The sequence below is a fragment of the Lonchura striata genome, chromosome 11 (genome assembly GCF_050655825.1).
Source record: "Lonchura striata isolate lonStrDom1 chromosome 11, ASM5065582v1, whole genome shotgun sequence".
Lineage (NCBI taxonomy): Eukaryota > Metazoa > Chordata > Aves > Passeriformes > Estrildidae > Lonchura > Lonchura striata.
Window position 1 is genome coordinate 11,119,567 of NC_140713.1, and position 27,473 is coordinate 11,147,039.

Here is a 27,473-nt window from a genome sequence, read left to right on the forward strand (position 1 = left end):
ACACTGCTGAGAGAAGAACACTTACTGTATTGAATTCATACGTCACTTCAAATTGCCTTTACAGATAATAAATCCAAATGTTCCTTTGATAATTATCCTGTACTAAAATTAATGCCAAATAATGTGCAAGCAAGCAGGCAGGCCTTTATGGGTATGATTACAGCATTTACTTCTCTTTGGGAACTGCTGGAACTGTCTACATAAATAATACCATGCCATTATCCTTAAAGCAGCACATTTGTTTTACAATGAGCCCTTGCCGGGGGAACTTTTCACATATATACTATTGAAGCTTTCTGTGCACCTTAATCATCTATCATATCCTTTAAGGAAAGATCCCTTAGAAGACAACTCCTCCCCCCCTCCACTACTGCTTGACATAAAACTATAAAGGTTGCTAGGAATATTGGAAACCCTCCCTCCTTTCTAAAAGACAATTTATCTTCTTTTTCATTCTGCTTGAATGCCTCTGTAACGAAAGAAACTTTTACTGTGCTTTGCCTGAAATTCACAGAAGTGCATATGTTATAAGGGCATGGTGAATTGCCAGAGTTTCAATGTCTCTCCCAGCCTGACGTGTTTTCCTCCTTCCCTGCTGTGCTGCAGCCCCTTTAATTGAATCCAAGCTTTTGGGGGCATTTGCACTAGCATGGAGATGTGCCACCTGCCTGGAGCACTGCCTGTTGTGCATTTGGCTCCTGAACTTTGTATGAAATCCATCAGTCGAGACAATTCCTGTGCCCAGTGAACACAGTTGATAAATTATAACCTCAGCCTGTTTGTTGCTATCAATGAATTCTAAGTCAACAGCCATATTTTGTGCTGAAGTCAAATAAGCACTAGGAATTCAGAGATAACAGCTTAATTACAAGGGACCTATGCAGCACCGAGTCCACGAAGTTACTGAGCTGCTCCTACTGGCATCAAAAAACCAAAAATACATAGATGAGGAAAAATGGCAGTTTTGTTGCAGACTGCTACTGAGCAGCCATTACACTCTAATCAGAAACTTTAAAAGGAAAAGCAGGAGTAACTAAATTCAGAGGCCTTTTACTGTCAATTACACCAGACCTTTTCTTATTCATTTTGCTGAGCAGCTCCTGAGTGATTCTGATGGAGTAAAATCACAAGTACTGCTCACCAATGCAGCTGCAGCTCTCCCAGTCTCACCACGTGGACACTTCTTGCAAGTCAAAATGGGATCTGATAAATTATGAAACAAGGACTCCAAAATTCAGATTGCATTATGAGTGGATTTATATTCTTGGGTCCTTCCTTCCCTAGAGAGACAAGTTGGAAATTGAGGTTGGATTATATACATTGAGTGTATTTTCTCTTCCAGGCCTCCTCAGCAGGTGAAGTGTCACTGCTTTCCTTTGATATATTCCTGTGCACTGTTCTCTAAATTATCAGGCTCTTCTCTGCTCTGCAATGGAAAAAGAAGATTCAAAACCTAGGAAAACTCATCATGGACATGGGCTTTCCAGCCTGGCCTTGCCTTGGCTCCCTCCTGCTTTAGGCAGAGTTGGGTCATTCCATAAGGGAGGAGATAAGTCTTTGGTCAGGGCAGGAATACCAACAGCACTGTCAACACTGAGCAGGATGGATAAGCCTCTTGTCCCTTGGAGTGCCCAGCCTCAAAGCTAATAAGGCCACTCTGCAGTAGATGCTGAGAACAGCTTTTTTCTCAGCTTTAAAAGTTTTCTTCGAGAACTTTGTTGATTGCCTCTGCCTCTAATTTTCCTTCACAACATACATTTGGGTTCCTAGGCTTTAGAACTCTTGTAAGTGGGGATCTTTATTTTTCTTGAAAGGTTGATTTAAACAGCCATCTTTCTGCCCTGATTTTAAAATGTGTTCTCTGAACACTTTTTCATATCCAGTAGCGTGCTCATCCTGTAACAAAGGCAACATGTGGTCCTGAGACATACCACAGTATCTTTATTGAGAGCTGGAAATTTTCTGACTTCTGAGGGTGGCAAATGAATTCATAAGCATTTCCAGGGGCACTGGTTGGGCTGGTGATACCATTCACAGCTGGTGTCTACACTTTTCTTGTCTCAGTTTCAGTAAACTTAAATTGCACCAATCACCTTTGGTAAGTGTGCAGGGACTCTGAGTGACTGTACTGGGACTGGCAGCTCAGACTGGAGGTAGGGCAGGAGGATTCCCTGGGAAAGCTGGAGTGGTGAAAGGGAGAAAAACAAGTTTACAACTCCCTGAAACCAGTGGACCAGTGACAGGACAAGAGGACACAGTCTCTTGTCCTGTCAAGACAAGATAGGACACATGGTGGACAGGGGACACTTAGGTTGGACATCGGGAAGAATTTATTTAAAGAAAGGGTGATTAGACACTGGAATGGACTGCCCAGGGAGGTGGTGGAGTCACTGTTGCTGGGATAGTTGAGGAAAGACTGGATGTGGTCGGGTTGGCATGGAGGTGTTTGGTCATAGGTTGGACTCACGGGTCTCAGGGCTCTTCTCCCACCTCATCAATTCCATGATCCTGTGAGGTTGCACCTTCCCTGGCACTTCTACACTGCAGTGGCTGCTGTTGGATCATAGGACACTGCAAATTCCTTGTCCCCACTTCTGCCACCCCTGAGTTGAGGCAGGTGTGTGTTTGCCATGGAGGAGCTGAAGCAAGCCTCCCCTCGGGGTGGGAAGAGCAGAGAGCAGCAGCTGGGGCTGTGCCCAAGCAGGAATGGCAGCAGCCTCCTGTTGCCAGCACTACAGCTGGCAACAAATCACAACCCCCAGAGAAGTGTGAGACATGGCTATGCTAACTAAAACCAGACCTGAAGAGGCTTTTTGAAGGTCTTACACAAAAGTCAACACGGAGGGGTCATCTCTCCTCAGAACTACAAATCTGGAGAATGCCATAGTTTAGAAAATGCAAACGAGAGCTGCCAGAATGAGGAGGTGGAATACAGTTATTGGTGCTGTGACAGAAAATAGGAGACTTGATGTGCAGGGGGAAATAGTTTCTTCTATGTTGAGATGTCTGAAGGAAATGGACAACAACTGCACAGATCCAGTCCAATTAGGAAAAAAGATTTAATTTAATTGCTTTCCACAGATCTTGGTCTCTGAGAACCAGTCAAATGCAGAGCTAGAAAAGATAAAGGGCTGCCTTAGGGGTGAATATTTTCAGCAGAACTCATCTGAAGTTAAGTTGAACAACATAGGGAACTCCATGCAAAAGAAGATATATTTCTCCTCCAAGTTAACTTACTCTTTAGTGAAGTATTTGCCAACTTTTTTCAATTAGTTTTCTGAGCTGAAAGAACTCTGGAATTGTGAAGCCTTGCAAAGACACATGATTAAATTGACTTTGACAGTTGAGGTTCAGAGCTCACTAAAAGGTCATGCAATTTAAACTGACAGGTATCACAGAAGACAACCTGACTAGCCCAATATATTTCCCCTGCTAGAAAAGCCAAGGACTTCTAGGCAAGAGATTATCAAAGATGCTGCTACCAAAAGTGATTTAATCTGGAGAGTAAGTGAAAGTTCTAGGTATACAGACAGAGCTGGCTGCTGAGCCTGCCACTGCCTATGTAATGGGAAATCATTCCATATTTTCTGCCCTGCTGTTCCCAGGCCCTTGCAGACACTCCAGTGCCAGAAGCACTGTACACTGATTCTGGATGCAGTGCAGTTTGCTCAGTGAGAGTCAGAGAACAGCCCGGTCTGGCCCAGCTCCTGCTTCTCTCACCAGGGGTCATACCCTGATAAAAAGAACAATATAATCAGCCAGTGCATTCCCTCCTACATGGAAGGTGACTAATTCAAAAGATTTTCTATCTCTCACTGAGGCTCCACTTCAGTAAATGCACAAAGACACATCATTGGGACACTTGCAGATATTTTAAACAATTTTAGACTGTTTTACTAGTCCTGCTTAGACAGAGATGTACAGCCCCAATTAGGCAGAAAATTTAGTGCTCAGTGAGGATATGGGCAAGAGAACCAAAACCATCCAAGGTTTATTTAAAACCCCTTATTTAGTAACATACCATCTGTTGTAAAGATGGTGAGACCTTCCTTAATTTTCTCTCAGGACAGGAATACAGCTGTAACCCTGGCAAAAGGGCCAAGGCAAGAGCGATGCCACTTTACACAGCCAGGATTCCATGGTGGAACAACAGCACAACATCTTCCAACAAAGTCAGCTCCAACACCCTCCAGAGGTGCCCACAGAATGGAAATAATTGCTGTGAAATATTCACAAACCCACACAGCACATTTCTCCTTACCCCAGTGTGACTGAAGCAACTGCAGGAACTGGTGAATGGCAGACCTGTATAACTGAGAGCTGCTTCACAGTTCCTCAGTTCCTGTATTTTGTGAACCAAATAATCAGGTGGATCAAATATGCTTTCCTTGACTAGGATGCTATTTTCATTAGGTGTTTTTATTTATTCACTTAGCTGCTCTGGACTCTGAGTGGCAGACAAAGTGTCTCAGAGATGAGTCAGGCTGCTCTCCTTGGAGCGCTAAATTACAGAGGGATTTTCAGTGCACACTGATTCCAGCAATATGAAAGGTCAGTACACACGGATCTCTGGCTCCAATGGGAGATGAGGAAATGCTTAAGCTTTTATCTTGTTTCCAAGTGCTTTGGGTTAAGCCTTACAAGTTTGCTGAAAGCTTTAGTGGCTTATATCTGCTGAATGATAGTGTTAAATCATGGCTGTAGGGTTGTCCTACACAACACAGTTCATGGCCAACTCACCAGCATTGCCTGCTGTCTGTGAGAAAAGCATGAGGAGCTAATAGGATTGGGAAGAGGGGCCCTATCATCTCTGCCTCCACTGGGTGAAACAGGAGCAGCCATCCATGCAGGCTTAGTGTGCTAAGGTGCTTAGACCACTTTTGGAGGAGAGACATGGCAGACTGCTTGAAGAACTAACAGGGACAGAGGGGAAAGGGGAGAAAACGAAATTTAAAAAAGGTATTAAATTCTGCCAGAGAGAACAAGCAAACACAGAAACAATGCCAGTGGCAAAGCTGCATGATGGGAGAGTGCACTGGCACACACCACTGGAATTTGAAATAAATATGACCAAAGGATCTTAGTCCAGGAGTGAGGGGATGAGGGAGGGTGAAACGCACTTTGTGGGGACCTTCACTGTGTTTGTGCCTGTTTGCTGCTGAGGTGCAGGATGCTCTCACTGCTCATGTCAGCAGTTAGAAGTCATAGCATTCTACCTTAGAGGTAGCAGAGGGTCCCCCTCAGCCCTGTGCAGGCTGGCAAGGTCAAAGCCAACCTAGAGGGAATAAATCTTCTCCCTTGAATGTCACAAAAGCTGGCTGTTCACTCTGCCCTCAGACTCTAGAGCTGCTGTGTTTATAGTTTGCTTCTGCACTACTCCTTCAGGGCATGATTGCCACCAGATTTTGTGAAACACAAGTTTAAAACAAACTAAAAGCTTTCCTGAATTTTTAGGAAGAAGTGAAGCAGAAGAATCCTTTCTTTCCTGATTGCAACAGCCCTGGCATTCCCCACAGATCATGCTCACCCTCAGAGACCTTGCATTTCTATTATTAGCATCACTGGCTTTTGCATTCTATCTTTACATTTCAGCTCTGGGTTGTATCATGGGACTACTCAAAAATTCTGCTTCCTTTTCATTTCATAAATAAACATGCATTGGAGCAGAATCCCCAAGCACTCTTTATATGCATGAAACTGATTCACCAACAAATAGCAATTTTGCTATGAAAACTGATATTTAGCTTTTTCTGTTGCTGCCTCTGCAAATGGAGAGCAGTGGCTTTTATTTTGTGTGTGTGTGTGTTATTTCTCACTAACACAATTTTTAGGTATAGCTTTCAGTAGTTCACTAGAAACTGGCAAAACCTTCCAGATAATTGTTTTATGATAATAACACAAGTGATTACATTTTCTAAAGCCAAATAAGTGAAATTCTCTGAGAATTCTCTGCTTGTCTGAAACAAGGTTTTGCTTGTAAGCCTTCCCTGACCACCAGCTCCAGGAGAAGCAGCAAAGCTGATGAGTTCCAAACACTCCTGCTCTGACCAGTCAGTGCCAGGGCAGCTCCCCTGACTTGTGCTGAGCTGCTCCTGTTTTGGGGAACACAAAGGAAAGGAGGAGCCCCCTTCCAGTCAGTTCTGTGATGGACAAAGCTGCTCTCTGTGCCCCAGGCAGCAGGGCTGTGCTCCTGTGCTGGCTGGGAAATAACCAAATTCTGCCACTGTTCCCCTGGCCAAAACCCCCACCCAGCCTGTTCCAAATACTGCACGAAGAGCTTTAGGAAGCACAGCTGAGCCTTTTGCCAGCATGTGGTGCGAGCCCGGGGGCACAGCTCACACACAGAGGTGCCCTGGGCATCCTGCCAGCACTGCCCATCTCTCCAGCCACACAGGGCACTGCAGGGACAGTGGGGATTCTTCTGCTCGTGGGGACAGCTGCTCCTGGAGCAGCGAGAGCCTCCTGGCACAGCCACTGAGTGTTTAACACAATTCCTTCCCTCTGCTTCTGCAGAAGGAGCAATGAAATCTGCAGTGTAATGTATTCAGCAAAGTTTAAAAGATAAATGCTGATGGCATTTCCACTCACTGTTAATATTAGAAGGCTGGGGAAGACTCCCTCTCCTGAGGTGAACCACTGCAAATCAGGAATATTTTAAATCAAAAAAGACACTGGGCCAACTTGCAGCAAACTCTAAATTACAGGGAATTGACACGTGCTGAATTTAGGGATCCTGTTTAGCCCAGCTCTGCCTGCAAGGTAAGGTGAGGTGTTCAGTGCCATGCCACACTCAAATTGTAGCTGAATTCCTTTCTGGAAGGATCTGACAATCCTTTCCCTGTTTTCTGTAAAGAGCTATTTCAAACCTATAGAACAGAGCGCACAGATGTCCTTTTAGCAACAGTATCTTTCCAACATTGAGAAAAAGAAAAGTGTAATTTTTTGTTTTCTTCTTTATAGTGATCAAAGTCAACATTCATTTTTGTATGGAAGTGTGTGGGTATACTAAAATGATATTTGCTTTGCCTGAAATCTACCTGTGTATGTAATATTTATAGCAAACATGTTTTTATCAGAAACAGGTAATTAGAAAACATTTCAAAGACACTGCTGGAATATGCCATGAAGACTTTCCTACTGCAGCTGTGGCTGAGAAAGAATTCTGGTCTCAGGAACTCCAGGGAAACTCCACAGCTTTCTGGGATTTCTGTTTTGGACAGTGGCAAGTAAAGTGGAAGCCAAGCTTTAGAGCTTTAGCCAAGCCTCTAATGGCCAAGGGGCTGAGGGATTGGGACCTGCAGCACTGCAGGAGTGGGGAAGGGAAGCTGAGCATTGCCATTTGACAAGTAAATTCCAGAACCTCTAGAAACAGCAGAAGTGACAGCGCTGACATTTTGCACATCTGTGGAAAGCACAGGAATTTCTGCACAGACCCCTGAGAAGGTGAGAAAGTGGAATTTCAAGGTGTCATTTTGCCTTATGTCCACGAGGCCTTGGGCCACACATCAGGTTTCGCTTTGATGCAGTAAGAAAGGAGGCAGCTCCTTCACTCCTGGGGCTCAGTGCCAGCACTGAGCAGCACCTTCCCCCAAGGTTTCCCAGGCACACACTCAGAGCAGGGCACAGGGAGGCCTGGGGATGCTGAGCCCCTGGGGCTGAACACAAGCAAACATTTAGAGATGTTTCTCCTTGGTCCAGGCTCTGTTTTGGGACCTTCACCCCTCTCTCACTGAGGTGAAAAATGACATAGAAATGCTTCAATACAACTCTGAAAGGAGCACATGGAGCAGGAAACTGGCTGCAGCAATTTAATGAGAGGACAAGGTCAAGGTGGGATTAGAAATCCAATCCTTCTCAGGGCCAAAGAGTGTTTTTGGGAGATGCAGGGAGCTGTGCCTGGGAAGGGCTGCCTGGAGTTTTGCTGCTTTCACTCAGGACATGGCTGAGGTTGCTCTAAAGGGATGCAGAAGCCAATAAAGCAACAAAGCAGCTGTCATTCCTCCAAAAGTTACTGAATTACAGAGCAAGCTGCTCAAGCTAACACAATATAGTCAAGGAAAGCAGACTGGAAGCTTTAACATGATTTGCTGCATTCACCTTTAGGTAATTGATAAACAAATATTCGCCATAAAACCTTTGAGCCAGTCGTTCACTCACATGGAAAGAAAGGGGCTGTGAAACAGACACAAATTGGAGGTTCCAAGAGGAAACTATCTAAAAGAAGTGATCTTGAAGAGAGGGGTTGTCACAAACTCCAAATCCAACAGTCCTTCATGTCACAGATCCTCACATCCCATTGCTGGGGTCCAGTGAGTGCTTCACCAGCAGCCCAGCTCCCACAGGCCTGGCCAGAGGCAGCAGGCTGGATTTAAAAATACATCTCTGACCTGGTCAGACTGTTCTGTCTAAGGAAACAACATTTCCTCAGAGCAGAGCCATTAATCCAGTTAAGTGTAATTAAAGCGTTTGCACAAGTCTGAACTAATTTCTCTGTTTACAGAACAGATTGGATAAATATCCCTGTGAGAGGCAGAAAATTCATTACAGCAACAGCTTAGGTCCCTGTATTTCTAAGCTGTCCTGATATGAGGAAATTACTTTGGTACCCTAACAAATATATCATTTCAGTAAGCTCTTAATGTAAAAGCACTGTGGAAATAATGTCAACAACCTTGTGATGACTAATAAATAGGCTGATGTACATCCAGCTGCACATAATAAACCTTTGGAGAGCCTAATGCCATCATAAGCCAAAGGAAAAGGCATCACAAGATTACAACCCAGCTTTTATACACAGGCACAACACTTCACTCATTTTAATACTTATTCTTCTCCTTATTCTCCCCAGATTGCTGCCCTTGCTGGCTCCACTGGCAGCCCTCTGAGCTGGTGCCTCATGACACTCCCAGCTCTTTCTGGGCTTTCAGCTTTCTCAGCAGCAAATCCTGGAGCTGCTGCATTGCTGCATGAAGCTTTTTACTTGCACTTTAGACAGACTTTTGATATTCTGGGTGCTGTGTGAGGACTGAAGCCCTCAGGGCTCCACTCAGCCAGCAGGGACACAGAGAGGGACTGGGCTGTGTTGGGGTGCAGGTGTTTGCCCAGTGAGATCTGCAGTGCCACCCACACCTCACAGCAGGCACTGAAGGGCTGTGGAGCAGGAGGGATGTGTCCCTCCAGCCTCCTGGCTCAAGACAAGGGCACTACCTAAAACCTCAGCTGTGCAATTTTGATTCTCTTACAGGAACAACAGAGAAAAACCCTAAACTGAGGTGTGCTCCAAACCCATGTGATATGAGTTGTAAGGATTTACAACCATGTGGTGTAACTTTAAGTCCAGGGGTACTAAAAGTGGAAGAAAATACCTCAGTACCAATCTCCTGAGCATCCAAAAGTGCATGTTTGAATTCAGCACAGCTGCAGATTAGGGAATTAGAAAGTTCACATTTTTAAATGACTGATTTTTTTTTTTTTTTTTTTTTTTTTTTTTTGCTGTAAAGCTCTAATTATAAATGGGTTTCACTATGACAGACTTTTGGAATGGAGAATGTTCACAAATTCTCTTTCCAAGTTTCTGTTGAGTATTAAAAAATTTCTGTACATTCCAATCTCACAGGAAAAATCTATTTGAGCAACATTTTTTCCTGTCCTTATTTTAAAAGATATCAAATATAGCTACTGTTGCTGATCAGAAGCATTTAACATTTAATGTGTATTCTTCATCTTTAGTCTCCAGGGTGTTAAGGTACATGGTAAACAAGAGCACATCCAGCTCTTCCCACCACTCCACACACTTCTGTTGTGCTCCTATTTCCACAGCTTCAGGTCTTGTCCTGGACACTCCTTTCTGTGGGAGGCTGTGGAAGGGAGACTCCCTCCCAAAGCAGGTGGCCATGGTGCCTTGCTGGCTGCTTCCCGAGAGCCTCCTGCTGTCCCTGATGAGGGATGGGATGCTAAAAGCCAGCTAGCAACTGCTGGTGTTTTCAGGTTTGTATTTTCTGACATCCTGTTTCTTTCCCAGCTGCACTGCTTGAGCTGTGAGCTGGCAGCTGAACACCTTGTTAGGAGATGCTGTCTTGGAGGAGAATGATTTTTGTAGGCTCACAGCAGCCAGATTAAGCTGCTGCTAAAGCACCCTTGCAATTCCAAAATCACTGTCTCTTTAGTTTGCATACAATAAAGGCATCAACAAAACACACCACAGGCAGAGACAGCCAGCCCTGGGAATAATATGGCAGCCCTTGAAGTCCTTGAAGTGGTAATTGCATGACCTCTTTATTTATCCATTTGGGTCCATATATCAGTTCTCCACAGGAATCCTGGAGAATTTTAAGTGGCTCTTGTTAATACAGTGAAGAGATAGGCTGATTACCTTGTGCTCATTAGAAGTGTACAAGGCTACCAGAGATAATTGGAGAGCTCTGTGAAATATTTGCCTTTTGCAGGTTGCAAATATTGTAGAACCTCATTAGTTTACCCTGCTATTGCCCATTGACTCACTAACCAGGGGCTTGCAACCTGAAAGGACAGTGGATGAATTCCTAATAAAACAGGGCAATGTACTGCTCCTATTTCTGCAGCTTTACTGCACCAAACAAACCTTCTGGTACACTTTTGTCTGTGCAGCAGACAAGGCACTGAGTGAGAAAACCGAGGTAAAAGAGGATTCAACTTGCCATATCAACAGTGTTAATAAAAGTGCTAGTAAAAAGGGCTCTGCAAATGTGAAAAAGAAAAGCAAAACTTCTTTATTTTGTATTTATGATTCATTTCAGGCAGCAAAACTAATTTAGTGTGAAATAGTTTTGTGTCAATGTTCGCCCATGAGCTGCGTTGACACATTCTCACAGGTTCAGGTATGCAAAGGGATCAGTGCATTCCTATTCCCATCACAGTGGATCCAAAAGCTGTCCTGGGCACAGCTGCAAGGAGGACAGGGACAGTGCAGCTGCACCACCCCACCAGAACACCTGCAGCACGTCCTCGAGTGAGGCTGGGCAGCCAGGCTGGCTCTGGGCACAGAGGAATCACCTCCCCTATGGCCACAAACAGCTCACCCTGACACAGACCTGTGATACTCCTGCCTCAAAGAACCACCCCATCTTCTCATGGTCTCCTTCTGAACGGCACTGAAGCACCAAAGGAGCCTGTGTTGAGCAGCCTTCCTCTGTGGGCTTCTGACAGACACACTCCAGCTTACACCACTGCACCTTAAACACTGCAAGCAAATCACCTGCACCTGGTCCCAGTGCCACTCACTGGTTCTAAATCACAGCAGGCATTTGAATACAAACTCGAATCTTGATTAATCTCAAACTATTGATAGGAGTAGGAGGGAGGAGCTCTCAGCTGAAATGGAAGTCTTTCTAATTGGCCTGTGGCAACTGCATTATAACATAAAATCTTAAAAAGAACCCTCCAGACATGCTAGTACCATTTTAAAAACCCTGTAGTTTCATGGCACAATTTAGTTCTAAATGATTATATAATTACATTTGTGAACGTAATCCTGTGGGGTATTATTCTAATTATAGACCACAATCCTTCTTAGCAGCTTTCAGAGAAATAATTTGTGTAATGAAATGAAGGTTTCCAGCTGCAGCAAATAAACCAATCTCAAACCTATTTTGTAAATGACAGGCTACCCTTTTAATGGTGTGATCCAGCTTGGATCAATCCACTGACACTGTATTTGCCTGGATTTTGGCGGACTCCTTATTCCAGAGCAGAACATGGCTGAGGGCAGCATGCTACCTGCAGAATGCACAGATGTGCTCTAAGATGACAAATAATGCAACAAAAAAACTAAAACTGAGGCCCCAGCTATTCCATCCAAGTGTGAAGTAGCACCACTCCCCAGTGCTGTTGTACACGGAAGCTGAAGACAAGGGACTCCTGGCCTTGGGGACATGTTCATTCTGATGATACAAAAGGAAATTTTGCTCAAAGAAGCTTTTCTCTATAAACCCCAAACTGCATTGCAGAGCAATAAATGCATTTGGAAAGGAAACACTCAGTAACTCCAAATAGGTGCAGCAGCCTTCACCTGTCTAAACTAGAATCTTTCCACATACCAAATATCTCTGTAGACACTTCACTGCCACTGATCAGTGCTTCATGTTATCTGTTATCTGTATACTGTTATCTGAGCCCTGGGATAAAATCTGTTTACTGTCCCAAAACTCCCACCAGTCATTAGCTGACACAGAGAGCAGCCACAAAGCAGCCCTTTATTGCAGCCTGGCTCCTAACAAGCTGTCCTGAGGACACATTTGCACTCCTCTTGCCGTGTGAGCCACCTTGTTCGGTCAGAAACTTCCTGAGACTGTGTCCAGCTTCCCTTCTACTGCTTTTTGTAAGACATCTTTATGCAGCCCCTCACCCAAGGTAACAAGGCAGATTACGCCAGCGCAGAGGTCTTGGAGCATCCTGTGAGGACAGGGGGACATTGCATAAAACTTCTGTTCTTACTTGATTCTTCCTGAGGCTTTTTTGTCCTTAATTCCTTAAGACATCAACCAGCAGACTATAATTTTTTTTTTTGGCTCAACATTATTATAAATATTGATTATTGGTGTTATCATTACTTATAACTTTGATCTGCTATAAAATCAGAGTACTCACACTAGAGCCAGCACACAGGATGGCTGTGCCTGTGCAGTCCAAGACAAAGGCACATGACACAAGAACATCTGGAAATTACTACCACTTGCTGTACCTTTAAGTCAAGCATGCCTGCTAGGCCAGGGCAAGAAAACAGATATGCCCATTTTATGTAGCTCTTCTTTTACAATAATAGTGTTTGTAGAATTGGTAGTCAGTTTGAATTGTGTTCTGTACACTGCATTATATATGCAAATTAATTCCTACTAATCTTTATAATGTTAAGCTCCTGCTAAAAATGTTCATTTAAGAAGTGCCTTTGTTCTTCTGTCTCCCTAATTTCAATTCCCTTCAGTCTCTTCACCCTGTGTATTAAAGCACTTTATTAATTTTGTCACGTTAATCTGATCAATGCTAAACACACCACCCTTTCTAAAGACCTAAAACAGGAGGCTAAGCTGCAGTGACAGCAAACAAAGTGCCCAAGGTGCAACAGGCACAGCAGCTCCCTGGTGCCTGCTCCTGCCGGAGGTGACAATCGTGACAATCTCTGCCACCTCCCCTGGCACTGGGGCCAAACTGAGCTCAGCCCAGAGCAGACTGGGCAGGGCAGAGCAGGCGAGGCAGGACACACAATTAAAAGCTCATTAAAGTAACAGGGGGATTAAGTGTGTCATCAGAAAGGTGGGGATCAAAGCCTGACAACAGCAAACCCCCCAAATTCTGTGTCGCCCTGCATATCAGGGAAAGGAAGGCCTGGAGCAGAGGGGATTATCCAGGTGATTATCCAGGTCCATGGAACTGGCATTCATTCTGAAATCGTGGGATGAAAATAGAGAAGTTACTACCAAACAGAACTGTCTCTCCCATTACAAGATGGACATGTTAACAAGCTGAGGTTTTATGCCAGAACACATCTGTAAGGAAAGCAGAAATTAATGACAATTCATAAAACACTATGTACTTAAAAAAAAATTATATTTTAAGATTAATTTCCATTCCCAAAAATACATGTTCAGAAAATTGTTGTTGATTTAAACATACCAATACTTTGCTAGAAATAGATTTTCTTTTTCCATTTATGTTTACTAAATTCTTGCAAGATTTTAGCAAGTGTGTTGGCTAATACCTGATGAAAATGTAGATATGTTGAAGCTCAGGGGCTATTGAAATAGAAGTGTACTATATAACTTGCCCAGAGCTCCAGGCAGAAGCAACAGCAGGCACAAACAGATTTTTCTGACCAAGCATATTTGATCTCATTATGTGATTGTTGATTAAGCTATGCCTAACAGGTAGGCTGTGATTGATATCATGAAAAGAAAAGAAAGAAAAGAAGAAAAGGAAAGGAAAGGAAAGGAAAGGAAAGGAAAGGAAAGGAAAGGAAAGGAAAGGAAAGGAAAGGAAAGGAAAGGAAAGGAAAGGAAAGGAAAGGAAAGGAAAGGAAAGGAAAGGAAAGGAAAGGAAAGGAAAGGAAAGGAAAGGAAAGGAAAGGAAAGGAAAGGAAAGGAAAGGAAAGGAAAGGAAAGGAAAGGAAAGGAAAGGAAAGGCAAACCATTTTACCATTTTTTCTTGAATAAACATGCAGTCTTAAGACAGAATTTCAAAACTTGCTTCATAAACAATCCACAGCCTGTCAGCTTTTTGCTTACATGTAGTATTAGCTATTCTATGCCAAAATTATATTCACCTTATTAACAGAATCAAATTATTATCTTGAATACTTCCAGTTCATTAAATGCCAGTAACATAATTTGGAACTGCATGATATGAGGAGGAAAGATGTGGCTTGCAGTAAGCACAAATATTAATTTAATTTTATTTTCCCATTCATTTTCAGTAATGAAGAAGGGAAAGAAAAGGAAACAAAATAATGTGATCCAATGACACTGGTGTGCAGCAAGACTAAACAGAACATAAACTAAAAGATTAACTGCCGTAGTCACATCTTCATGCTCAATATTAAAAAATATACCTATGTGTGGAATGAATTTTCAAGGCCTGAGACAGACAACGTCATGATCTGTGATTAATCCCAGAGAAAAAAAAAACCAACCCAGTCCTATACTAATTTCTTCTCTGAAAGCTGGACTTGTTGAACGTGCATTTCACCTTTATAATCTATACACAGTTTTAAGACATAATCTAGATACCTGATGCTGTTGAAATACAACAAGAATAAAAAGGACAGCAAGTGGTAAGAATTCCTTTTCCTAACTCTGGAAAAAAGAACATTTGCAATTATAACATTTTCAAGTGCAGTTCAATTCAGGAAGATTTAAATTCCTTACACAGTTTTATGTACAAAGCCACAATGTCTTAGAAAATATGACTGCATCACAAATTCTGCCTTTTGTGAGAGCTTTGTTAAACTCATTTAGAGAGGGCGTATTTTGTAAACTTATTCTTTGTTCAAAAAGCTTTCAAATCATGGAACATTTGAGATAGAGAGCAAATTGGTTTAGATGAGTGGTTAAAGGCATTGGCCACAGTCCCTAGTCCTGCTGACCACCCAACAGAACGTGGTTATGGCTGACTGAAAGGCCAAGTTTCATTTATTCTTGTCTTCACCAAAGGGCTAAGCAGGCAGAATTGCTCAGACACACTGCCTGCTCCATGTAGAGCTGGACAGAAGTTTGAGTCGCTGGTTTAGAAAAGGTTCCTGATGCATATGATGAGTGCAGGGGTCACTGATCACCACCAAGGCTGGATCCAGAGCTGACCAAGAACAGCACACACGGGGACTGGCACTGCCCCTTGGGGCTGCTCAGCATGGCAGACAGCAAAGGGAAGCATTTCTTGACAAGCTGCTGGGCACTTTTGCTTCTGCTAGTGGTGCAAAAGATACACAAAGTACACTGACAGTAAAGAAAAGACAAAACACCCAGATTCTGCCAAGGCACCAGGGAGGAAATGGACACCTACACTGGTTTACAGAGGAAGATTTTCAATGATCAAATCCAAACCACAGGACTTGCATGCTGCAGCACAGCCTCTGTGACAAGGCAGCAGTGGGGCTGCCTGGCTGCTGCAGGCTGCCAGCAGCTCCTGAAGCTGGTGTCTGCTCACAGGACACAGGGATGGGATGCCACACTCTGTTAGTCTAACGAGATACCACCAGGGCAAACGTTCCCAGCCTTCCAGAGCAGCACATTTCTGTTGGGAGCATTCACCTCTGCAACTTCCCAGTGAGCAGGTGAGCCCCAGAAGGTTGCAAATTGGCCCAGACCTTCCCTCTAATTCCAGAGGAAAGCCTGTCCTGCTCAGCATGAACTAAGTAAAACCAGCTTGTTCTTTAATTTTGTTTTCCTGATCTGTCCTAGTTTCTAAGCAAAAATCCTGTATCTTAAACAGCTGTTGGTAAACACTGCTGTCTGTAAGTTTTCAAACAAGACACCTGGGTCATCCATTTAAAACCTGAACTTCCCTCGATCTGGATAGATCCATTGGAGCCAGGTGAAACAGTGCCATGGTACTGAAGGTGGATTTCCTCAAAGTGGCCATCAACCTGTGTGCAAACACATCAGAAGCACATGACTGTGAAACACTTTTCCCCCTTAATACTTTAACTATTCATGAAAGAATATTCTAGTACAATAAATATAAAAAAAGAAATAGCATCTAGCTTCAAACACTTTAAGTAAGACTCACTACATGTCTCCCGAACCCAAAAGATATATAAACCCAATCCAAACTATGAGACTCTGCTAGGAGTGTAAAAAATGGGGCAATAGCAGCTTAAGCATTATTACAGATTTCTAAAGGTGCACAGTGGGTTTCTAAGTGCTCAGTTTCCACAGAAACTAAGCTACAGATTTCTTGCCTTTTTAGATTCTAAGTTCTATTAGAGACATAACTTTATTGCAGTTTTACCTGTTTAGTTGAAATAAATACATTTTTTAAACTTTGGAAAAGTGCATCTCTGAAAAAACTTAATTATCATTATCTTCATCTATCCAAAACACATAAATATCAAACATAGGCATGAGCCTTGTAGTAGTTAGTGGTACAGTGCTAATGGCAATCATTCAAATTCTCTTCAATCCTCCACAGAGAAGTCTGTCATCAAGGCACACTGGCCAGAAAGGTTAAGTAAGTTTTGGCAGAACTACAAAGTATTTACAATTAAGACCAATAACTTCAGAGATGCAGAAGTGTGAGAGTAGAGTTGTCTGTGCCTTCTGCAGCACAGAGGATTAAGATTCTGCCCAGCTCCTCACATATTTGATTGCTTGATTTATTTCCTGGGAGCCCTTCATTTCAGATGGCATTCTACTTCTTTATCTTTTTTGTGCACATTTTAACTTGTTTACTGATTTACTAAGCAACTTTATATTAGCTCCCACCCAAAGGACTGCTGAAACTGCTCTAAGTATTTACTTTCAATCAGACAGCTTTTCTCTTCCATTTGTTTTCTTGACATTATCGGTGCCTTCATATGAAAGAAGAAGCTCCAGCAGGGCACCTCTATCACAGTGGCTACACATTTTAATCAGAAGGTAGAGGAAACAAATCTGAAAAAATTAATATAAATTGGATGCTTGAACTTTATAACATGACTCTCTCACAGCTTTATGTCACAGACATGATAGCTACTGCAATAGGAAAAGTTCTGCTCAGTGAATAATTGGAGAATACACTTCTGATGTTTTTTCAGAGACAATTTACAGAACACAGCTGCCTCCCCTCAGATCAAAGTCCCTGTTAAAATGGCCAGATTTCTCTTCCCTGATAGGATCTGCTCTTCAGCTTCTACACTGAGGGGTCCTCTGATCTGCCTCTGACAGTGACAGCAGAGGTCCACACTGGAACATGGTCTTTCAGTAAAAAAGCAAAGTATGCCAATAGCTACACATGAATATATAACCTGATCCTACAGATCTAAGCCTGGCAGAGTAACCTGCTTATTTCTTACAATCACCAGTAATTTCAAACACATACATGCTTATTTTCATTTTTAACTCAGCTAAAATAAATCTTGGTCTCTTTCAGTGGGCCTTGCCAAAGAGAACACATGTATGAGGGTTTCAGGATACTTAGGTTTATAGGGAAGTTTCAGGGGTAGGGAAAAATGCTCAGAATTCCCTTTAGTGGATTCTATAGGGCTTTCTAATTTATAGCTGCTTTTCCCTGGGAAGGACTTTAGAGCAGACCCGAGTTGTCACTGAAGGTCAGTATGAAATTCCCTTTAATTTCATGAATTTCCAAGCTCTTTTGTGGCTAAATTACCAAAGACAAACACTGAACATGAGGTAAGTACCAAAGAACACCACTAACTTTAAACCAGATTTCCATCATCCCTAGAAACTACTGGGAGTACAGTGAGCTTAACATATTAGGTGGTAGGCACAGACAGATAATTAAATAAAAGAAACCCTTTCACTCCCACAGCCAGAGCAGCACCCACACTGCCTGACTCCAGGCCTGACTGAGCTGTTCCTGCTACTTTCAATTCAAACTATGAAGAAGCAGACACAAACCTCAGAAGCAGGAAAACCACGGCTCTTTCTCCCATGGAATAAAACCCCCAAAACTACCCAATTCCCATGTCCCTGAATTTCTGTAGCTGATTTCTTGGTGACATTTTTCATCTTGACAGCACATTCATGAAATGTGACAAATTTAGGCAACAGTCTCGCACTGAAAAATGTTCCTGTGAACTTTTCCCAGTTAAGCTGCAATGAATTTGCTTAGCAAAAAACAAAAGGTTTTCCCTCAGCTTAGCTTCCAGTTACTTTGATACATGACGCTTCAAGTAGTTTTAAAAAATGGACCCGGCATGGGTTTTGTATTAGTTTTTGAAGCTCAGATCATCGTTCAAGATCCTGTGACATTTCTCACTGCTGGGCCTGAGAGAGGACTCTGGGCTTTTGCAGTCCCAAGGCATCACCACCACCCATTTCCAGAGTGCAATTTTGCAAAGCACCCTTTCAGTTTGTGGCAGCAGCTCAGCGTGTGACATCAGCTGGCTCTGCAGGGGCACCACTGCTGCCTAATGCAATCTTGAATTGTCAGCTGTCAGAGCTCTGGCCAGGCTAGCTGGGACCTGGCTGCTGCTTTTCAGCCCGTCCAAGGATGAGTCAGGCAGCCCTGGGGAGGTCTCACATGCCTGAAATGAAGCCATGAACTCTGTCACAAAATCAGAACGAAAGCTCTGGCAAGCTGTGAAGGACTGGAGTGAATGATGGCCTGGGAGGGTCACAGACAAGATAGCTGGGCTCAGCAGGTACCTGTGGTATTTCATGGATTATTATTCTAAATGAAAATACAGGCTGGCACGTTTGTGTGGAATGCAGAGGAAGAGGGTGAGGAAGGGAACATGGCAGGGGTGTTCAGGAGGCTCTCAGCCAGCCGCACACAGCCTAACAGCCAAGAGGCTTTTCATCCTCTTCTGCTTTCACAACCTCTCTCTGCCTCATGAGCGGAGTTTCAACACCAAAACTCTGAAGGTCATGTTTTGGTGAATGTTTAGCTTCACAACCATACTTTCTACACAGCTTTTCCTCATCCATGGGGCTTTAACCAAGACTGCAGGACTTGGTACTTTTATCTCAGAAGTGTACTTTCTGAGATACATTCGGACTTGGGTGCGTGACCAGGTTGCCACAAATTCTTTGTATTCATTACTAGAGACTTCTGAGATCAACAGCAAAACTAAAATTTCAAGATCCTTTCAAAGCATATCCTAAAGCCCCCTGGATATTTCTATTTTATATAAGCTGCTCTTATGCTCTGCCTACAAGGGTCTCACTGTAAATGTAAAGAGCCTTTGAGGCTGTGCTAGCAGGACTAAATTGTAAGATGGTTTTGGCTGGACCAGAAGCACAAAACCCCAGCTTTTTCTTGTAGTGGAATTTGTTCTTACAATAGAAGCCAGCTAGGAAGAAATTAAAAATTAGCTGCCACAGCAAACGGGTACAAAAATTGTTTTGGATGCTACATACAACAATGAGAAATGGAAACCAAACTGCAGTAGGATAACACACACATTTTATCATCACCATGGAATTACCATAGCCCACAGCCAGTCAGGAACAGAACAAAAAGCACACAAAAGAGAATTTTATACTAACAGTGTTCTCCTAGGGGATAAATGTTATACAAATACCAGAAATGCTTAACCTTATCCTCGAGAAGCAGTGTGTTTCTTGAAATGGGATGCTAGCATGTTCAAAACTAAACTAGTCTCTCTGTTCTTAGGAACACTGCACTGCAAATGTGACTCTGCTTGAAACTTCCCCTTTGCAGTCTGCTGGGGTAGTTTAACAACAGATCTATTAATTTCATCTCTCCCCATGAAACAACTAGTATGCTGAGCTGTAAATACTGTGCCTGTGGGAACAGTTTGTTTATTTTTGCTTAGCATGAGAAATTCTATAAGAATAACTTGTGAACAGAACATTTAGAAACTTTAAAATCAGAAGATTGGAACCATTGTTTCAAGATTGAGCACCAACAATTCATTTAGGGGAAATTCACTTGTGTGAAACTTGTGTTTCTTAGAGCTTCAGGCACATTGGACAATTGCTGGCCTTTGATCTTCAATAAAATGCAGTTAGTTCAGCTCTTCCTTCCACAAATCCTAAATTTTCATCCACAATTCCTAAAACCTTTGAGCATGTATGACAAAATTCAAATCAGGCTAGGAAATGTTCATCTGTGATCAGCACCTAATGATTTGAGTGACCTGAATTTGAAGAATATTCATGGAAGCATAATAATTAGACATGGAAAAGACCTGAGGCTGTCTTCTATTACCTGGTTAGTGTAGCACTGAGCCAAGACTGATTACTTTTGACCAATCTCGTTTTGCAAAGAGCTGTGTGAAGAATCTTCCACTCCCTCTCTTGAGAGGCTTTCCCAATAAAGCAGATCTTGCTTTTAAAATATTTGTCTTGATAACCTGTATCCACTTTTTGAGCAGTCTACTTCACTTTAATATTAGGCACACATTGCCTTGCTTTAAAGGAAAGTGTGTTCAGCTTTATCAAGTATCCAAGGATGTTCCAGTGGCTCTTAAGCTTTTGTTTGGTTGCATTGTTCTCTATGTGCTCTTCTCTTCAGCACTGCAGAATCTCAAGGGCATTCCTCATGTATCTCCTGTACAAGTTTAGTCCTTCAGAAAATGGATAAGAAATGAGAAATTTTACTAGAAGTAGCCTATAAAATCCCCACTAGACTGCACAGATGGCCAGAAATCATAATTGGAAGCACTCATACATATTTCAGAGTGATACACTGGAAAAAAAAAAAAAGATAAAATGCAAGAGGAAAAGTATCAAAATCCCTCAACTCAAGATGAACTTTGGCTAAAACTAAGTTGGTGTTTCCCCTAAACATCCATCATGCAACCCAAATGACAACACTCAAATTAAACAGGTGCAAGTGAAGCACTGGTAAACAGGACTCTCTTAAGGACAGAGACTGCTGCAACTTGATTGCCTGTCTTACCTTCAGCTAGAATATTAAAACATATGAACAAAACAATTCTGCTAGATACAAACTGCCCAACAGGATATATGGAAATACATAGTGAATTAGAAAACACAAACAGTCCAGGCTCTAGGGCTGGACCTTACTGCCAAGGCAACCCTGTGGCTGGCATCATGCATAAACAATAACAACTAGGCTTCCTGGAGCCCAGCCAACATGTAGGTTTTGTCTTAAAGGATGCACTAGCCTAGTGTCGACATTATTAGTGAAATCATGTAAAAATTCACAGATTTGGAAAAAGAAAGGGAAAAACACTACACCCAGAAAATGCATGAAGAAACAGGAAGAAATCTAAATATAGCTATTCCATCACAAAGATTTTATTGGTGCCAGTTAAGAATGATTTTCTCACTCATATCTTCAGCAGATTTGTGCCAATTTTGCAATTTTTGTGCTTTTACATCCCCCCTGCCAGTACATCAGATATTCCCCTCCCTTTGGAGTACACCCAAGGAAAATCTATTCCAACCTCAGGGTTGGATGAGCCATGGCTGTAAGCCAGAGTTTCTGCACTAAATTCCCAGGTTTTTTTCCAAATCTCTCTGCATATGCTCTGCCAATTCATTGTCTCCAGAAGTAAGAAGAAGCTAATGAAGCTGTGATATGGTTCAATATGGTTCAGCACTCTCTGCTAACCTCCTGTGTCACTAGGCTGAAATCCCACCTTCCAGTGCTAAAACATGCTGAAAGTTCTGGAGAGGTGTTATTGGAGAGCATTTGCCAAAGAGCAAAGTGCAGGTAACTCATAAACTTGCACAGAGTGTCAGAAGCTGCCTGTGAAGGAAGGCAGGGCAGATTTGCAGGATCAGGGCCTTGTATTCTGAAGAGGTGACCTGGACTGGTTCTTTGCCAGTCTAACTGGTTGGACTTCACTAGAATTGCTCTTGACATATCAGCAGCAGAGAAAGGGAAAAAATGGCCTTTGAAGATGCAAGTGACATTTCCCATGGCTTCTTTAGCTTCAAGGACTTAGATAATACCACTGTGCAGAGAAGGGAAGCCTCTGCTAGGTCTAAAGTAACCTATTTTATTAAAAATTTTCATCTCTGATGTTTAGTAAAAGCCAAGTGCCTCCATTATCTACACAAAAATAGCCCACTAGGTATTCAGGGCTGTCTTTTCTAGTGTCTCTGCACACTCTGTAGCCCTGGGTATGTTCCTCATGCATTAGCTGAACAGGATTCTCTGAACTGCTCCTCAATCTGTGGTACACTCCACATTTAACATTGTTGTGCACTCACTCACAGAACCATTTTTAAGCTCAGCCCCCTGCTGAGAGCTAAATGCACTGTTTGTATTCTAATCTTTGTACCAACTGCAGCTAAAGTATAGTGGTTCCACAGCTAGAAGGCAATAGCTAAAGTGGAGGAAATGTAATTAAGAAGAATAAAAAAAAAAGATTGATAGAAAATGCAGCACATTGCTCTAGACATATTAATTTAGTGCTATCTGAGCGACTTGAACAACTAATTTATTAAAATTACCTGGAAGCATCTTATGATTACCCCAACATAAGCAGTCTGTAATTTGCCTCTGCCTCTATTCTTGGCAAGACAGTCCACGCTTTGCATGCTCAATATACAAGACTCAGGAAAAGCAATTAATGCTGTTGACCTATACAAATAGGATAACACCAGTGGACTTGATCACCGTCAGACAAGTGCAGGTAACTGGTAAATGAAGGACTTGGTCCTGATTTGTGAAGCCTGTCAGAATTAAAACATGCTGAACTCTCCCTGGCTTGGATGGGAGGTGTGAATGTTTGGTATCCTGTGCCACTCTGAGATGGTTGTGACACTTCATAGATTCATTGCCTGTAGCAGCCAGAAAATGAACCCACAGAAGGGAAATGTGGCTGTAATGAAAGGAATTCCACACATTTCCATGCCAGGTTCCTGCCCTCTTTGGCCTCACAGCTCCATCCCTCCCAAAGCTGCCGTTGTGTGACGAGCTCATGGCTCCTCCAGCAGAGCTAAAATCACAGCACAGGCTCCTTCAGGCTGCTCACTGCCTCAGTCACAGCTCAGTCTCCTTCACTGCATGAAAACATTTCAGAGGCTTGCTCAGGAAACACAGAGAAGGCTTTGGTTTCTCACTCCACCAGTAAATATGTTGCTTATTATTGAAATGACTCTCAGGGTTTGGGGATATTTCCATATTAACTACACCAAGCTCATCACACACTCCTATGTGCCTGCTCAGAGATGTCAAGGTGAAATTCCTGAAAAAATCTGAACTGGTTCATCCAGAATACCATAGAAAAGAATTTCTATAATATAAAAAACCAAGTCTAATAGCAGAAGACATCAGACATAAGTCAGAAATCACTTTAGAGAACATTTTTTGTTGGAACATAAAAGGAGGTTTTGTCCCTGAGCAGAAAATGGTGATAAAAGTGGAAACTGATAAGCAGGACTTGTCCAAGGGACAGCAGAGGAGACCCAGCCTGACAGGTGCAGTGCTGTTCCACTGCACTCAGATCTGGAGAGGAGCATCCAGCCCTGTGCTGATGCTGGGAGAGTGGCTGCCATGGTTAGTCCATGAGGAGAGAGGCCAACTGGCAAATAAAAGAAAAAGCCCCAGAGGTTCAATTCATAGTGGCAGAAACTCTCAATCCATGGAAGCCTTTTGCTGCCGTAGCCATGTTCCAATGGTTAAGAATAAAAGATGGTTTTGACATCCTCAGGCTTCTGGTAGTTGAACAAGCAGTGTCTCCTCCCTGGAGCTACTCTGTCATATGAGTCTGCTCATCTAGGCTTCACACAAAGGCCAGGCACTGTTTTGTCACCCCACAGTGTCACACAAAGAGAATGCAGACCACATCTGGCCCATTTGGGCACTTGGAGTTAAAAGCACTCCCTGAAATAGCTGGCTGCTCGAGGCCATGCTGCTCCCTGGTGACACTGTGGTCTCAACAGCTTTGGCCTGCATTACATCTGACAGGCACAGCTACCTGGTGAGAAATGTCATGGCCCATAATTATTGAGAAAAACTATTTCATGGGGGATGGAAAATGTTGTGCTGACCTCTCCTTTTAATTTCTGTATCTCTGGTAAAAGGCTGCAATTCACAGCAAGTGTGAACCAAATTCAGCTACAGTGCTCTTTCAGCAAAGTGAGGGGGATTGCATCAAGGAATGGTTTTGGCCCCTTGTGTGCAATCAGAACTTGATAAAGGTGCTGCTGAAATGACCCCCTGCACTACATAGCAACTGCTGGAGGCCAGGGAGAGGCTCCCTTTCGTTTGTGGAGATGGCAGGGCACAGCCATAAAGCCTCTCTCGGATCTTCCCTCAAGTTCATTTTCTAAATGCTTATCCAGCATACGACTCTCCCAGCCCTGTGTCTCTCCTGGTGATTAGTTTGCTGCCAACTCAGTCTACATGGATCATCCCTGAGTCCATAATGGGAAAGATATTAATTATAGTCAGGGAAAATTGAGTTTCATGACTCCCAGAGGACCATGCTACAGCCTCCATGAAACAACTTCTTTCCACCTTTTTATGTCAAGTACAACAGACTCCACATAAATGGTGCAAGACATTTTTATGAGTTACATCATGAATAGAAAAGAGCAGGAATTGTAACAAACTGCCTGTGTGCATTAACCTTGTTTCTGAGGAGGTAAAATTATTTTTGGATGCGAAGTTAAAGATACTGCACTAAGAGTCTGTCACTTGCTCTTCCTTCTCCTCTTTTGCTCTTTTAGCAGAGGTCATAGCCCTGCCTGCTTGAACACTGGAGCGGGTTCTAGATGGTGAATAAAATTTGGAAACCCTAAAGCTATGCACTTAAGTTCTTACCCAAAGGAACATTTTACAGAGGCACCACAGAGAGAGCTAAACTCGGTGTACATTAAGTACACTACAAACTAATTTCAGGAGGCAACTTGCACTGAAGAACAAGCCTTAGTACCAACAGAACCATTTCTTATTGCTTCTATCATGACAGCATCCTTCAGAAAGACCATTGCTCTCCCAGAAAAAAGTGAATTATCCTAAATTCATTAAGAACTAAATCAGAGATTGCTGTTGAATTTTCCTTGATTTTGCTGCATACTGATAATCATTAAAACACAGCTTTCTTGATCACTCACTTTTTATTACTTGAGGTATGAGGACTATACTTTCCCAAGCAGCATGGTCTGGAAGTGACAGCACAGAACTGGGAGAAAAAAAACCAAACCCTTAAGTTTGAATCCTTCCCTGCCACTGCAAGAAAAGAAAAAGGGAAAAAACCTCCCACACTCTCTCACTTCTGAAGAATGGGAATTAATTGCACATATACACACACAATTTCAAATAGGCTCAAGTAGCATACGTATAAGAATTAATTGCACATGCCTGTTTTCTCTGAAGTAGAGACACATTAAGGATGTAAAGACATTTCCAGACCCATGGGAGCAGTGTTCTTATACCAGCAGCACTCTACTGGAATACAAAAGAACCAGTGGGGTTTGCTTTTTAAAATGTGTTTAGCAAGGCTGAGCAGCCTAGGGCTGCTGCTGTGGCTGCTGAGTCCCTGCCAGTCCCAGGCCAGGAGCACAGGGAGTGTGAGGAGCCTGGGCCACGTGTCCCCAAACCTGATGGACACAGAGAAGACACACCTGCATACCAGAGTAGGGATGTGTGAGTAGGAGCTCTGGCACTGGTGGGCAGATAGGGGAAGGGCAGCAAGGGCAGGAGAGGGCACAGAAGTAGCTGGTGCCAGGAGCAGAACTAAGTTTGAGCATCCTCTCCTGCCCTTCTCCTTCCCTCCTACTTTTTAGTCATACCTTTCCAACGTTCTCCAAAGCACTAAGAAGAACAAACACACCTTGATCAAAAGGAAGCCCTGGGTACTGCTTCTCACACTGCTCCTGTTTTATCCTGGAGAAACAGGAGGCAAGGCCCCACAGCACAGCCAGAGGTTCAGCCAGGTCCCCTCTGTGCCTGCCCAGAGCCCTGGTGTCCCCTGGAGCCCAGCACAGGGAGCAGACACCAGCAGCCCAGCGAGAGCCCAGGCTGGGCTGCTGGTCCTCATGTCAGCAGCAGAACCTAGGCTGGGCAGCCTGGGGCAAGCAAAAGGGCTTGAAATGGAAACTGCCATTTCTGTCATCTAAGAGACAGAGGAAAAACCCTACAGTTCTACAATTTCCCTGTCTCACTCTTCCTGCTGGTTATGTGTGCAGGGAGCTCAGGCCAGTTCAGAGTGCCTTGTGTGCTCATTAGAAAGGCCCAACACCAATCTACAATAGAAAATTCCAGTTCTGGAACAGTCAAGGGCTTAAAACACAAAAACATCTAGTCTTAAATTTTGTGGAGGCAATTTAAAACAGGAAAAGCTTCCCAGATTCTTAAAAATGCTGGATTCTAGTTTTAGTAAGATCTTATTCTTGATTAAATGCTACTTCATTGAAAATGGTGAGTGATTTCTCATCAGCATGAGTAACTGCTATAATACCTGTGTAGGCTGTCAAACTATTGTCAAATTGAAACACTGATTTCCCTTTTCTGTCCCTTTGATCATAAATTCCATTTTGGATTTCTCTGCTTTCTCTACAAAGGTTTCTGAGCTCAAGATCACAGAGACAATGCAGCAATAAAAACATTCAAGCAGCAATACAGAGAGCTGGGAATTTATTGTATCAAGATTTATTTTTAAAATATAGGTTTCTCCTGATAAACTAATATTGTCATCTGTTCTGGTGGCAGAGCATACTGCAAACAGCAATCTTCCCCTAGAGAAAAAATGTCAGATTGTGATTTATGAACAGGGAGCCACTAAAGAGTATGATTTCACCCTAAATTAGTAATTTATCAAGTAAAGAACAACAAGCAAATAGCTGAATATTGGTGTCTTAAAGGGTCAATAGACTTTTCACTAACTTTTGCTTCAAGCACAAATAACCAGAGACTCCTCCAAGGAAAAGCTGTTCTAGTGGATGCCCTAGAAAATAAACACATTTAGGTCTAAGTGTTGGAGAAAACATTCCCAATGTGACCTTTGAGTGTCCATATGGGTTCAGAGGAGCCCCACACAAGGGGACTGCACAAAGCTGCTAAATGTAGCAAGTGTTTTGAAATGTGGTAGTATAAATCAAAAGGACTTAGTGGGGAGAAGGGGGAGCAAGGAAAAGAAAACAAAGCTATCTAAAAGGGTGAGTGTTTCTTTGCAACCTTAATTAACTGTCTGAAGTGAAGCAGTTGATTTCCATGTACAATGGATTATGAATTATTGGAAATCACTATTACACAAGTCAACAGAACAATTGCTTTGTAAAATCCCCATACAGCCAGGGAAATGAATTTCTAGACATCCATCTGGGAGGAGGTTCCCTCTACCTCTGATCAATTTTGGCAGGAAACATACACCATCAGTGCCTAAAGGCATGACCATG

At 42.9% G+C, this 27,473-nt stretch overlaps 1 long non-coding RNA gene across 2 annotated transcripts in view; it reads left to right on the forward strand.

Moving 5' to 3' along the window:
* LOC146766405 (uncharacterized) overlaps positions 1 to 27,473 on the forward strand; it is an 88,613-nt gene that overhangs the window by 22,386 nt on the left and 38,754 nt on the right. Inside the window, exon 3 of one of the 2 annotated variants that reach the window (XR_014957847.1) lies at positions 14,444 to 26,059. The exons of the other annotated variant lie outside the window; for it this stretch is intronic. This is a non-coding gene — a long non-coding RNA (uncharacterized LOC146766405). Of the gene's footprint in view, positions 1 to 14,443; positions 26,060 to 27,473 lie in introns of those variants that run through there. 2 annotated transcript variants of the gene reach the window in all.